At 41.1% G+C, this 12,633-nt stretch overlaps 1 long non-coding RNA gene across 4 annotated transcripts in view; it reads right to left on the bottom strand.

Annotated features, from left to right (window-relative positions):
• Positions 1-530: 530 nt before the first annotated feature.
• The window catches only part of LOC137544998 (uncharacterized), a 78,703-nt gene continuing 66,600 nt past the window's right edge, over positions 531-12,633 (bottom strand). For all 4 annotated transcript variants that reach the window (XR_011025959.1, XR_011025958.1, XR_011025961.1 and 1 more), the window contains 2 exons: positions 11,880-12,072; positions 531-1,733 (listed from right to left, as the gene is read on the bottom strand). This is a non-coding gene — a long non-coding RNA (uncharacterized lncRNA). The remainder of the gene's footprint in view (positions 1,734-11,879; positions 12,073-12,633) is intronic.

The following is a 12,633-nucleotide window of genomic DNA, read 5'->3' as shown; positions in this document are numbered from 1 at the left end:
TTGGCACTTAAAGTGGACCTGAACGCTTGCACAGAACAGAAAGAAAACAGAGAAATGCATCCTTTATGTATTTAGAGAGTTTAGCCTGTCTAATTTCCCCTCATCTGTGACTAATCACCACTGTAATTAATCTCTCTGCTGTGTCAGCTCAGGGATCTCCTCTGCCATGGCAGAACAGCTAATTTGTTAACACAGGATGTTAATATGTCTGCTTCCATGAAAGCAGGAAGTAGACACACTGCAGATTTATTTGCATCCGCTGTAAAAAAGATTTTTTTTTCTTTGAAAGTTTTATTATTATAAGTTCTGAGTTCAGGTCCGCTTTAAATGAACTGCTCCAGGCAATCACAGTCAGTCTCATGTCTCATTGTTTATTCTGGATGAGATTTGTCATAAATGTTTACAATGTCATTTTACAGTTTCCGCCTGTAGGAAATTTGGAAACGTATTTTCTTGAACTTTTCTTTAGATATTCAGGATAACATTTGCTATGTGATTTATCATTGCCAAGTTATTCTCAGCCAGTAGTTACACTTCTGGCTGACCGGTGATTTTCTTTAACTAATACCACAGTAGATAATGATATCTTCTCTTTAGAGAAGGAGTTTATTTTCCTTAAATGTGTTTGCCTGGTTGCTGTTTGATGATCTTCAGGTCAGGTTTGAAAAGTAGACAACTCAGTGTTCCTGTTTACTAAGTGGTGGCAGCCTTGTGTCAAATCGGAATACTAACAAAATGCTGTTACTTAATATTTAATGGCTGCAAATACTTCAAGGTTGAAAAAGAGACACATGAAAGCAATACTCTCACGTTGACAAAGTGATTTATTGCACAGTTGGAAGTTTGGCGCAAGGTGACTTTATTGGGCTGCATGTAATCTTGTATGAAATCTCATTGGGTGGGCAGCCTCCAATCAGTCAGTTACGTGCATATTTATTGAATTAGAGGTGGACCCGCAAACTTGTAAGGTCTCGGAGACTTGAGCTGGCTAAGTGGAATTCTGAAGATGCTGCTAATGTGATTGTTATCAACTGCTTCCGTATTTGTTGCTGTGTTCAGAATCTCTCTCTGTATAAGAAAACATGATGGTATACTTCACTATAGAGAAACCGGGACTATGCTTTATTATGGAGATTATTTTTTTTTGTTAAATTGGGTACACTCTTTTTTAAGTAACTATGTTTGTTTTTCTCAATTTTATTTCTTAAAGGGGAACTTCAGCCTAAACAAACATACTGTCATTAAGTTAACTTAGTTATGTTAATTAGAATAGATGGGTAGTATAATTTTTTACCCACGCTGTTTTAAAAGAACAGGCAAATGTTTGTGATTCATGGGGGATGCCATCTTTGCCATGGGGGCAGCCATCTTTTTGGTTGAAAGGAGGTGACAAGGATCTTGAGACACAGTTCCAACTGTCCTATGTCCTGATCACCCCTCCCAGCTGCGCACCCTAGGCTTTAAATGTCAAATTCAAAATGTAAAAAAAAAAAATTTGCACCAAAACAGCAGAACAAGAGCAACATCAGAAATCCCATCATGCTTTGCACAGCATAAGGGGAAAAAAGCCCAGGCCATTTTCTTCTGTGCAGCTAAAAATGAGGCTTGTATAAGAGAAACAAAGTTCTGATGCTGTGAAACCGTTAAAGAAACAACAGGCCTTTTCAGTGCTGCTGAGTCGATTTTTAGCCCGGAGGTTCACTTAAAGTATCTTGAATATTCCAGATTGGGCACTGAAAGTAAAAACAGGCAAAACTAATTATTCTCTCTGCATAGCATAAGGACCCGAGAGAGAGACAGAGAGAGATGGGATAGAGAGTGCAAGATATCTTATATTATATAAATGATGGATAAATAATTTGCTGGATATCGGATAGCATATGCAAAGTAATGGCCAGCACGCAAACATACAGGTATTTAAAATAGATAGAAACAGAATACCCAATTCTAGGAATTGTTGGGATTTTTTTGCATGTCCCATGTCCCAAACAAAAGGAATTTAGGTAATTAGGAACCACCCTATTGCAACTTCTTACCTAAGAGGCTACTTAAGAGGTCCTCACCATTGGGTGTCATGTGACCTCACCTTACCATCACCATGCAGACTATGCTAGTCCTTCCTAGCTGCATGTTAGATACACCCCTTCCCCCGACTCATGTGCTACCTCTCTTTTCCCCCTAATAACAGGGAGAAAGGCCAAGTCGTAGGCTGGCCACACACTGTCCCACAATCTCTTGCACCTCAATATGCCCAAACCTTCCTGAAGCTACAACCTTTCTCATAGTAAAAAACAGGAGAGGATGGTGGCTGTACCAGAAGCTAGCTCCTCGAAACAACTAAGAGAGAGGTAATAGTGACACATAGGGCATGTTCTCCTCGCAGAACACAATGAAAGCTCAGTTAGCTGTGATGGTATACAGGGCCATCTCCAGAAGACATTAGAACCTTTGTGGGAAGCAATTCTATGATGCCATTACTAGACCTTTTGCCGAGAATTTAGCGTATGATTGATTTGTAACAGGAAGAAGGTTGTATTCCTATGTTGGGGAAGGGGAAACTGAATTGTTACGTACTCTGTGAGCAGCTTGTAGGTCACAGGTACCCCAAACATTGCACTCCACAATGAAATGGAACAATAATTTTAATAATATTAACTTACATCCTAACTTGTTAAAGGGACTCCGAGCAGTGCAGAAACTATGGAAAGATGCATATCATTTTAAAGCTCTCTTTCTCCTCTTTCCAATGATATATAAACCGCCGCCCTACGCCTTTTAGTTTTTGCTGTTTTCATGATTAAATTTGCCGTGGCCGCGATTTCAATCGCGAAAATAAAGAAAACTAAAAGGCGTAGGGCGACGATTTAGGTGTCGCCAGAAAGAGGAGAAAGCGAGCTTTAAAATGATATCCATCTTTCCATAGTTACTTGTATTACACAGGGCGACTTTTTCCTAAAGTCAGCAGCTCCATTCTGCTGAATGGAGCTGCTGACACTGGGGAAAGTGTTGTCCTGTATAATACAAGTAACTATGGAAAGATGGATATCATTTTAAAGCTCGCTTTCTCCTCTTTCTGGCAACACCTAAATCGTCACCCTACGCCTTTTAGTTTTCTCTATTTTCGCAATTGAAATCACGGTTGTGGCAATTTCAATTGCGAAAATAGCGAAAACAAAAAGGCGTAGGGCGGCGGTTTATATATCATTGGAAAGAGAAGAAAGGGAGCTTTAAAATGATATGCATCTTTCCATAGTTTCTGCACTTCTCGGAGTCCCTTTAAGCACTTTAATATGTTTATAGCAAATATTTCATAGTGAATTGGCTCTAGACTAAGGTAGGGATATTAGATTGTGAGAGTAGTCCAGATGTGTAATATCTTACCACAGGAAGTAGTTATGGCAAATTCTGTGGTTGCATTTAACCCTTTAGCAGCCATCTTATTTAGAGGCTTGCAGGTGCTCCAGGCCAATTTATTTTAGCCCATATTTGTATTTCTTATTTGTTACATTTTCTTGCTACTAATTAGTCCTGCTGTCATGTGTATTTATGACCACTTGTCACTAGGGGGCAGTGTCAGACAATAACAGAAGACTTCTGCTTTCAGTTTCTATATGTTCTGCTACCAGAAGGACATCTAATTCATTCCAAAAAATTACAGCGTGACGATTTCTGCTGGCTGAGGTCTAAAGCAGTGCACACATCTCAAACACGATAATTCCTTTGAAGCCACTAATTGGTTAATAAGGGTTTGTGTGTTTTCTTAACATTGAAGGGCATCCATTGCTGTGACTGCTAGATGTGGGGTGATGATACCTTTATCCAGTCAGGGAAGTGCTTTTGGTGAGGTTGAACTTGATGGACACATGTCTTTTTTTTCAACCTCGATAACTATGTGATCTTCAAGGGACAGTTAGTGACATAAACTACTCTGTAAAGCTCTGTGGAAAATGTCAGCACTTCATCATATTATTATTATTATTACTATGCATGTGTAGAGTGCTTTTTCCCTCAGTAAAATTACACATTCAGACATCAGGAGGTGTTTGCATGGATATCTAAGGCAGCTTTCAGCTGCTCTAGATAGACAGACGGAAAAGTAGATGGATGAATAGATAGACAGACAGTCAGCTACAGCTTGTTTCATTGTTAGCACGCTGAAGCAGTGTGAGTTAAATGAGCTTACCCATCCTAATAATATCAGCAGAGTTAAGGAGCCCGTACACTGGTCGATTTCAGCCTTCGATTGATCGATTTGCAGCCGATTTCGATTGATTTCGATCGATTTGATCTATCTGACAGGATGGAAGACCTAGGTCGATCTGCTGCTGGCAGCAGATCAATGGCCTATAGAGTTGCATTGGATCTGATGGTTCTATTATGCATTTAGATCGATTTTCAGATTTAATTCTGAAATGTATTGGAAATCTGTTCCTAGTGTGTGGCACACATCATATAGATTCCTGTCAGATTGGACTTAACAGGCATCTGCCAGAAATCTATCTGATGGTCGAATCTGCTGTAAATATATAAGTGTATGGCCACCTTTATTTACAGAGCGGGCATGCTGTGAGCGCTACAGGCAGCGAAGCTTGCACTCCTTAGCAACGGCTGCTCCTTGTGAAGTTCTGTGCGATAGTAACGGCTAGGCTAGTGAAGTATCGCGGGATAATGATACGTCACTATGGAGTGGGACTTCACAAGGAGCGGCCGTTGCTAACTTGCGGTGATATAATTAAGGCGCGTAAAGCTCATTTAACTCGAGCTGCTTCAGTGCGCTAACATTAAAGGAGAACTGTAGTGAGAGGGCTATGGAAGCTGCAATATTTTTTTTTTCCTTTTAAGCAATACTAGTTGCCTGGCTATCCTGCTGATCCTCTGCCTCTAAGGCCCCGTTCACACTTGCGGTTTTGTCAAAACCGCACCGGATGTCCGGACCGCACCGGAGCCGGACCGGACCTGATCCGTACGGTTCCTATCCGGATCCGGTCCGGATCCGGTCCGTTTGCATCCGGTTTCCGTGCGGTGTGAACACGGTTGCGGTCCGGATCCGGTTTCTTAAGGAGATACCATCCTGTAAATACCTGGGGTCTGGGAGGTCAGCAGAAGGGTCTGGGGTCATTGTTGGAGACAGGTGGACGTGTGGAGACCATCCGTGGATACAGAGACTGCAGTTGGGACCATGGATCCAGGCATTTTTTACTCGTAAACCTGGGAATTCTCTCCTTCCTGTTGTTCGCCTCCTCGTTATCAGACATCAGACATGTTGCTGCCAAAACGAGCTCCAGCATGAAATCGCTGCTGCCCCACTCTTTGAACGCTTGGCCCATGTGGTCCCCATCCAAAATGCATAGGAAGTGGGGTAGAACGTCCGGTTTTTGTAGCCAGTGTGTTGTGCGCTCTCCGGCTCTCATTGCTTTGTATTGGCCGGATGGTGCAGTCCGGCTCCGCTCCGGATACGGCTGCCGGAGGAGCCGGACCAAAAAATAGCGCATGTTGGAACGGACGCCGGAGTCCGGATCCGGTCCGGCTCCGGTCCGGCAGAACGGACGCATGTGAACGGACGCATAGGCTTTCATTGCTATTGCCGTGCGTCCGTTCCGTCCGTTCTGCAAGCGGTCCGGCACGGCGATTCCGGACGGCCACCGCTAATGTGAACCGGGCCTAATACTTTTAGCCGTAGACCCTGAACAAGCATGCAACAGATCAGGGGTTTCTGACCTTATTGTCAGATCTGACAAGATTAGCTTCATGCTTGTTGGGCTAAATAGATCAGCAGGTCTGCCAAGCAACTAGTTTGTCTCTTTGTTAAGAATTCTTTTACAGCTGTCCTCAACGATGAGATGGAGGAAGATTGCGAAGATGTGGAGTCCGTTTGGGTAAATATTCATGGTGGAAATAAAAGTTGCCAATTGCTTATTGGGGTATGCTACAGACCACCTCATATTAATGAAGCTGCAGAACTGCAATTACTACAGCAAATTGAAAAAGCGGCAAGTAAAAATGAGGTCATAGTTATGGGCGACTTCAACTTTCCAGACATTGACTGGGGTATTGAGGCTACCCATTCTGGTAAAAGCAGCAGATTTCTGGCAGCACTACAGGACAATTACTTGACTCAAATGGTAACGGAACCAACTAGGGGGAATGCGTTACTGGATCTGATCATTTCTAATAGACCAGATAATGTATCAAATGTGCAGGTTCAAGAACATTTGGGAAATAGTGATCACAACATGATAACGTTTGATCTGGTGACTGATAGGCCACGGGGCAGCGGGACCACTAAAACTATGAATTTTAGAAAAGCAAAGTTCAATCAAATTAGGCAGGCACTAAGTTTGGTGAACTGGGATAATGTACTACAAGGGGAGGACACTGAAGGGAAATGGCAAGCTTTTAAACGTATTCTCAATCAATATTGTAGTATGTATATCCCATATGGAAACAAAATGTCTAGGAATAAAAAAAGGCCTCTATGGATGAATAGAAAGGTTAGAGATAAAATGAAGAGGAAAAAGAATGCCTATAAGGTCCTAAAACAGGAGGGGTCCGAGGCTGCACTCAGCAATTACAAGGAGTGCAATAAAAATTGTAAAAAAGAAATTAGGCTAGCAAAGATCGAAGCTGAAAATCAAATCGCTAGGGATATCAAATCTAACCCAAAAAAGTTTTACAAGTACATCAACTCTAAAAAAAGAAAGGTTGACTGTATAGGACTCCTAAAGGATGAAGGTGGAAACTCAATGGTGGATGACCAAGGTAAGGCAGAGTTATTAAATGCTTTATTTGCTTCTGTCTTTACAAAGGAAACAGCACTGTTGCAAATTACAGAGGCGGAAGAGTCTCAATCTTCTAACTGTAATATTAAATACTTAACGCAGGAAGAAGTAAAGGCAAGACTAAATAAATTAAAAATAGACAAGGCACCTGGCCCGGATGGCATGCATCCTCGGGTCCTAAGGGAATTAAGTTCAGTTATAGATAAACCCCTTTATCTTATCTTTTGTGACTCTCTTGCAACTGGCAGAGTCCCAGTGGATTGGCGTACAGCCCACGTTTTCCCATTATTTAAGAAGGGCAAAAAATCAGATCCAGGAAATTATAGACCTGTAAGCTTAACATCAGTTGTATGCAAACTATTTGAGGGGTTACTAAGAGATACTATACATGACTTCATAGTAGAAAATAATCTTATTTCTCAGCATCAACATGGGTTTACTAAAGACAGGTCCTGTTTGACTAACATGCTCAGCTTTTATGAGGTAGTGAATGCTAATATGGATATTGGGAATGCTGTAGATGTGATATACTTAGACTTTGCTAAGGCCTTCGACACTGTTCCCCACAAAAGTCTGGTGCAAAAGATGAGGATGCAAGGACTGGGGAAGAGTCTGTGTGCTTGGATAGGGAACTGGCTAATGGACAGAAAACAAAGAGTTGTGGTCAATGGATCATACTCAAAATGGGAGACTGTTAGCAGTGGGGTCCCACAGGGGTCTGTACTGGGTCCAGTGCTCTTCAATTTATTTATTAATGACCTAGTGGATACAGTAGTGAGCAATGTTGCTATTTTTGCAGATGATACAAAATTGTGCAGAATCATCAACTCTAAGGAAGATAGTGTTATATTGCAACAGGATCTGGATAGGATGGCTATATGGGCACATACATGGCAGATGAAATTCAATGTTGACAAATGTAAAGTCATGCATTTTGGTCGTACCAATGGTCTAACACCATACAAAATAAATGGGATACAGTTGGGGACATCAAACTTGGAGAAGGACTTAGGAGTACTCATCGACAACAAGTTAAATAATCGTACTCAATGCCAAGCCGCTGCAGCTAAAGCTAACAAAATTTTGGGATGCATTAAAAGGGAAATAAAAACTCGAGATGCTAGCATAATATTGCCCCTGTTTAACTCTCTAGTAAGGCCACATCTGGAATATGGAATTCAGTTCTGGGCACCACATTACAAAAAAGATATTGCAGTTCTAGAGCAGGTGCAGAGACGAGCAACAAAATTGATACGTGGGATGGAAGGTCTCACTTACCAAGAAAGGTTAGATAAACTGGGTTTATTTAGTCTAGAGAAAAGACGCCTTAGAGGAGATCTAATTAACATGTATAAATACATCAGAGGGCAATATAATAGCTTGGCGGATGAGCTTTTTGTCCCTAGGCCTTCTCAAAGGACTAGAGGACATGATCTGCGCATGGAGGAAAAACGTTTTAGCCATTTATTTAGGAAAGGGTTCTTTACAGTAAGAGTGATTAAGATGTGGAATGCATTGCCACAGGAAGTCGTTATGGCAAACTCTATACCTGCATTTAAAGGGGGCTTAGATGCTTTCCTTGCGTTGAATGACATCCATGGCTACAATTACTAGGTAATGCCAATGATGTTGATCCAGGGATTTTATCTGATTGCCATCTGGAGTCGGGAAGGAATTTTTACCTTGTAAGGGTTTTTTCGCCTTCCTCTGGATCAACAGGGATATGTGAGGGAGCAGGCTGGAGTTGTACTTTGTACTGGTTGAACTCGATGGACGTATGTCTTTTTTCAACCAAAGTAACTATGTAACTATGTAACTATGTAACTATGTAGTATTGTTTAATGGGAAATAAATATGGCAGCCTCCATATACCTCTCGCTACAGTTGTCCTTTAATGAATCTAGCAGATAGATAGATAGATAGATAGATCCGTGAAGATAATAATGAAAACAAAACTAATTTAAAGACTGCATAATGTACTTTTCGTATGTCCGTTTAACATAAATCCACTCTACAATATTGATGGCAATGTTTAGATATATCCCTTGTGTACGCTCCTGGGTAAAAATGTTATAAATGTTCAGGTTTAAAGTTCCTCTTCCCATGCCTTGCTCTGAAGAAGATGAATCATGCAGGAAGATGTAAATTATGCACCTATTTATATAGAGACTGTCAGTGGAATCCATTATTTTATAACAAGGGTATTGTCTCAATGTGACTCTGGTGGGTGAAATGGGCACAGTATTCCAAAAATAACTGCGCACTGGCTCTAGATGTGTCTACAAGGACACTTGTTATACGGAAGGCTCGGAGACGTTGCATTCTGATTCTCAAGTATGTCTGTGAGCAATTTTATAGATAGTGGCTTTGTTACTTTGTCTTTGTTTCATCCAGTTCTGTCCCTTGTACACATAAAAAAAGACAGTGTTTTTTTATAGGTCTGTGTTTTTCACTCCATTGTCTTCTACCCCCCCCCCCCCCCCCCATGTCTACATTTTAGTGTATTATATAAAGCAGATCTCTGCTCTCCCAAATAAAAAGAAACAACAATAATACTCAGACATATGGGCGCTCCCTGTTGGAAAAACAATGATTTTAAGACATTTTTGTAAATTGATCTGAGGAGTTATCTATCAAATGTTGGATTCTGAATAAAAGTTTCATTATTAAATTGGTTTACCCCATTCCTTATAGAGGTAAGCCATTTTAACTATATATATATATATATATATATATATATATATATATATATATATATATATATATATATATATATGTATATATATATATATATATATATATATATATATATACACATTACGTTTACTTTTGGCGTGCCTCCTCCCTACCAGGCAGGGCCGGCCCTAGACTTTTTGCCGCCTGAGGCAAACTTGGAAGAAATCGCCGCCCCCCTCATGCCGTGGGTGGGGGGCCGCCGAGCTGATGGAGGTATTGGGCACAGTGGCGGGGACCGTCTGGGTCCCCCGATCTGCTCTCCCCCTCCAGCTTTAAAAAGTTAGGCAGATAAGGCAGCGGGCGGGGATGACTCACCTCTTCCACGTTCCAGCCTTCGTTCCACTGTCGTCACTTCCTGCAATGCCGTCCACTTACAATACAGTGGGCGGCATTGCAGGAAGTGACGACAGTGGAATGCACGCTGGAACGCGGAAGAGGTGAGTCATCCCCGCTCGCTGCCTCTTACTAGTAGCGACTGCTACTTAACTTTTTAAAGCTGGAGGGGAAGCGCAGATTGGGGGACTTAAGCAAGGGAGAGGGGTCTGACCCCTCTCCCCGCCGCTGTGCCCAATACCCCCTACATGCCCGCTACCCCCTCCAGCTCGGCGGACCCCCACACACAGGCGGGTGCCGCCCCCCCCCCACTCACAGGCGGGTGCCGCCCCCCGGAAGTGCAGCCTGAGGCATTTGTTTCACCCCACCTCATGGGCGGACTGGCCCTGCTACCAGGTTTATACCTACTTTGATGGTTCTTCTGAATGGGTGCAAGCACGAGCATTACCAGCGGTCACGTGTGCATGTACATATGTAGAATTTGCATACAGGAATGGTAACTAGATAGGATCTATGTTTGTCCAAGAGAATATACTTTTTGTGCCAATAGGCCAACTTTATTTCAGCTCCCCTTGCATGTACATCAGCCCCTACTATTCCCTGTGCAGACTCATCTTCCATGTGTACTATTCATGTACAGCAGCCCCCTTTTATTATTAACAAATCCATTGGGCTGCAGCTCACTACTTCTATTTGTTGCTCCTTATTTGCAACCTCTGGATTCCATTTGTAGCAACCCTTCTTCCATGTCCAGCCGCCCCTCATCCAACTGCCTCCCAAAGCCCGGGCCTTTGTGGCCTTTCCAGAAACCCAGCCCTGTGAGCATGTAGGCTGTGTGTCTGACATCTTTACAGAGATCCTTGCCAGGGAGTGCTTTTAAAAGAATAATAAATAAGAACCATCAGACTAAAACTGTAAAAAAAATTGTAAGTGATAGCTACATAAAAATAAAATAATTGAATGTGCATTTTATGTTGGAACATACAGTATGTATGTATAGATATGTATTTAACATTTTACAGTTTTCATCATGCACTTTAAAGCGGGCCTGAACTCTTGTACAACACACAATAAAAAGTCTTTATTCCACATCTAGTTGCTGAATAAATTCACTTCTCTGTGTTCTGTGTTTGTTTAGGCAGATCAACATGTCTATTTAGTTATTATAAGCAACTGTGAATTGACTGCTAGAGAGCTCTGTCTAGGCAGCTCTCCATATAGTAAACACTAAGGCTTAACCCTTTCAGTGATTTCTGCAAAAGTGAGAGCAATTAAAACTTCAGGTTTGTAGGATTTCCACAAATTGTAATGAAGATTTTTTTCCAGATAAAATGTAACCTTTTGGGACTAATCTTTTAGAGCAGAGAGGAAGTTTTGAGTTATGTTCCACTTCAGCTGAAAATCTAACGTGTTGACAGCCTTATGTTGGAAGAAAATACAAAGAACGTTTTCAATTAATTGCTTGAATTCACAGATTTCTGCATCACTCTGTATGATGTCCATGTGATTGGTCTCAGTCTCAGTTGATTTGATTGAAAATGACTGGTATTACCTTAAAAATTGCCTCGTGTGTAGCCACTATAATAACTGTCAACATCTGAGCTATGAACGATAATGCGCCACTCACCCACATGTGCTCATTCATTACTACGATAGAAGAAGCAGGATGAGCTAGGAGACAACCCTGGCCTCAGGCAGCCTCTGAGAAGATAACCGCAATTGGCAGACAAAATTCAACTTCCCAATTGCTTTTTCCAGAAGTAATGTCAGTCTAAGAACTCAAGGGATGTCTATACAGACATGAGATAATTGGGCAATTTGATCATAAATGGCCGGCTTGAGCAACTTTTATCTGATGTCCGCCAGTAGTGTTACAGTATGAATGATGGATTTTTGTAGACTTTCAAATACGGAGCCATCCAGAAAAGAATTGCTTGCAACCATTAGTGCAATATAAAACCTTCTTAAACAAATCCACCTCTTTCAGGCACGCATCACACTTGTAGAAGTTCTATACATTTTTTCATTTACCTTGTAATCTCCTGCTGCCTCCGTTTCGGGAAACTCACTTTTTATCATTCGGTTTAATTTGCCAGCAGACACCAAACTCTCTTGCAGAAGATACTCTGATGATTTTCCTGCTACAGAAAAGGAAGAGTGCATGGTTGTCCCAGTTGTTCCAGTCGCCTTAGGCAAACAGTAGAATGATCCTCTCTTTTCAATACTAACACAAATACAAAAACAATGAGAGGATTAGGTAGGACATGAAGTCTAACTAGAGAACTATGTTGCCTAGGGCGCCCACTTTTCAAATTAAGCCATGGGACATACAAGGGGTTGCATTTGCAGAGTCCATAGACATTATATTTAGGTTGTGATTTGTTGTGAATCTGCAACTTTCTTTTTTATATATATTCCTGATTCTGGATATGGTCTGAATTTTAATATATCCATATATCGATGAACACAAATAAACACCAGACTCAAGTTTTGTTTTTTTTTGTTTGTGTTTTTTGGGGGAAACTCTGTTGTCTGTTATACAAAATTGAAAAAAAAAATAGAAATATATTTGTTTTAACAAATCTAAAGTCTTTAAAGGGAACACACACATATATATATATATATATATATATATATATATATATATATGTACAGTGGGAAACGAAAGTTTGGACAACCTTGTTAATCGTCATGATTTTCCTGTATAAATCGTTGGTTGTTACAATAAAAAATGTCTGTTAAATATATCATAAAAACAAGGAACCCCAAGAGCCCCAATAGTGTA

This window comes from Hyperolius riggenbachi, chromosome 2, assembly GCF_040937935.1.
Source record: "Hyperolius riggenbachi isolate aHypRig1 chromosome 2, aHypRig1.pri, whole genome shotgun sequence".
In the NCBI taxonomy this organism is placed as follows: domain Eukaryota; kingdom Metazoa; phylum Chordata; class Amphibia; order Anura; family Hyperoliidae; genus Hyperolius; species Hyperolius riggenbachi.
This window is presented reverse-complemented; position numbering and strand designations above follow the sequence as displayed.